Source organism: Sinocyclocheilus anshuiensis, unplaced genomic scaffold (assembly GCF_001515605.1).
Source record: "Sinocyclocheilus anshuiensis isolate Anshui unplaced genomic scaffold, SAMN03320099.WGS_v1.1 scaffold618, whole genome shotgun sequence".
NCBI lineage: Eukaryota > Metazoa > Chordata > Actinopteri > Cypriniformes > Cyprinidae > Sinocyclocheilus > Sinocyclocheilus anshuiensis.
Genome location: NW_015547657.1, coordinates 336,807 through 339,676, shown reverse-complemented (window position 1 = coordinate 339,676; position 2,870 = coordinate 336,807).

The window sequence follows — 2,870 nt, the reverse complement described above, 5'->3', positions numbered from 1 at the left end:
CGGGCCCCGCCGCTGCTGAGGCACAGAGGAGAATGAGCTCGTGGGGATCGCAGGTGGATCTGGCCAATGAGTTTAAAGAGGGGTTTTTCCCTATCGCAATCGTCGGCTGTGGACGAGAGTGAGCTGCTGGAGGATGATGTTATTTCATTAACATCGTCTGATCCAAGGGCCAGTGCTCTGCTGGGTTGGGTGCAGGCCGCCTCTGCTATGGGCAGGTCCATGGCGGCTATGGTAGTGATGGAGAGACATCTGTGGGTGAATCTGGCAGGTATCGGGAAGAAAGAGAGGGGCTTTCTTCTCGATGCGCCAGTTTCGCCTTCCAGTCTCCTATGCTGGACCTATGATGTTTGGTTGGTTCTATGGCTTCCTAGTGACCACCTTACTGATGGTCCGGACCAGAGGCTTCTTCGGACGGGGCTCCGACGCGGGAACCATGGTGTGTGAATACGATCCATTTCTATATATATGTGTGTGTATTTAATGCGCTGGTGGTTGTGCATTAAATATGTATAAAGGTGTATAATCCATCTGCTAGCTTACTTTGCAGTGTTTTCCGGGACCTGTGTGTTTCTGTCCTTGTTCTAGGGTAGGTCCTCGGTGAGCACCCCCTCTGTTGGATTAAGAAACCGAGAGCTCGACTTGCAGTGTTTACTTCACTCGTCGATATGATGTATGATGATTTCGGCTTCATGCTTCCTGGATTGAGCAGTGCTCCCCTTTTATCAAAGGGTTACCAATGAGCACGCTACTCCTTTCTGAATTCGGAGTTCTCCTCTCACGTGAGAGTTTCCCAGAGCACCTGGAACCAGCAGCATCAGGCGAACTAGGCCCCTCCTCTGCCTCTCTGATGCGCTGAGTTTTTTGGCTAGCTTGCCGTACGCTTACCCTTCTGATTTCTAACAATCGCACTGTAGGTCGAGCCCCCTCTCGTTGAGAGCTGGGTGTTGTGCTCCCTCAGCTAAGGTAAATTACTGCTAGCCGTTCCAGCATTGGAACATGCTGTAGGTCGAGCTCCCTTCTCGACTGAGAACTGGGGTGTTGCCCCCTCAGCTAAATAACTGCTAGCTGTTCCACCATTGTTGAGTTGATGACTTCTCAAACATAGTGTTTTGGGATGCACCATTTCCATCTATGGGCTGCTCTTTCAGAGTGTAACGAGAGTCCCTTAGAACGGTATTTTTACACGGGTCACGACGAGGCGTTCCCCATAGCGACCCCTAGAGGACGCAGTTCGACGTTCCCATGAAAGGGAACTAGGGATGCACCGATACTGAGCTCCTGTAAATTTCAGATAAGAAGTTTATTGTTATTGTTATCTTTATGGATTTAATCAAAAAAAAGAAAATGAAAAAAAAATGTATTGAATGGAAGAATGTATACTTTCACTGTTAAATAACTACCCCAACTCTTACTTGGTTTTTGGGGGCGATCTTAATGTGGTTATGGACAATAATATTGATAGATGGCCCCCAAAATCTAATAATTCTAATTCTAACTACTTAAAGATGTTCATGGAAAGAATTTCTTTGGTTGATAGCTGGAGAGAAACTCACCCATCTTTAAAAGTATTTACATGGAGTAATAACTCTCTCTCGTGCCAATCTCGCATTGACCTATGGCTTACTTCAAAGGAGCTGCATAATACTTCATCTGACATTATACCTTCACCTTTATCTGATCATAAATGTATTACTATTCGAATCCCTCTTTCAAATAATGTTAACTCGTATAGAACTCCCTCTTATTGGAAGCTTAATAATTCAATCCTTTCTTATGATGAAGTAAGAAACAAAATTGATGACATCATTACTACCTTTTGTAATAAATTAAATTTAAATTAAATTCATTTGGAATAAAGCAAAAGAAGAGAATAATTTTTGCAGTAATTGGGAGATAACTAAATATGAAGTTTGTAAATGTCTTCGCAAATGTAGTGGTGACTTAGTTAAAAAGAGGAAATCCCATGAGAATTAAGTTATTTCTCAAATTGCCAATCTTTTAGCTAAAAATATGGAAGATATTACCGATTCTGAAAAAGCTGAACTTGCTAAACAGCAACAGCAATTAGATAAAATATATACAGATAAAGCTGAAGGAGCCTACATACGGTCACGCAGAAATTGGCTTGAGGAAGGTGAGCAAAGCTCCGCGTATTTCTTTAGATTAGAAAGGGAGCAAGCCAAAAAAATAATAATATAACAAAACTCATAATTGATGGAACACTAAGTGAAGATCAGAAAATTATTGGAAAATGTTGTGCTAAATTTTACAGTGAGTTATTGTAATGTGATTGATTCGTTACAGAATACACGACCATAAAAATGAACCCAGCAGATCATCTTTTTCGCCTCCGTCAGGGTAATTGCTCAATTGAGGAGTATGTGGAGGACTTTTGTGGGCTTTGTCACCAGGTAGATTTTAATGAAACATTCCTGAAAGACATTTTCCGTTATGGTTTGGACAAAAATGTATCTCTGTTAATGCCACGTAATACCCCACACTGGTCACTTGAACAGTACATAGACTTTGCATTGCGGTTGAGTGTCTCAGGAAATTCTTCACAATATGGCCGCCATTGAAGAGCTTCATTGCAAGATGGCCGCCACACAGGAGTCTATTCACAAAATGGCCGCCCTTCTAGAGTCTCATCATGTCTCAGCTGATCTTCCAGAGTTTCGTCATGACATGGCCGCCATTTCAGAGACTGCTCATGTTAAGCCTGAGTCCCCGGCCAAGATGGCCGCCAACGCCTGAGTCCCCGGCCAAGATGGCCGCCAACGCCTGAGTCCCCGGCCAAGATGGCCGCCAACGCCTGAGTCCCCGGCCAAGATGGCCCCCACGCCTGAGTCCCCGGCCAAGATGGCTGCCAC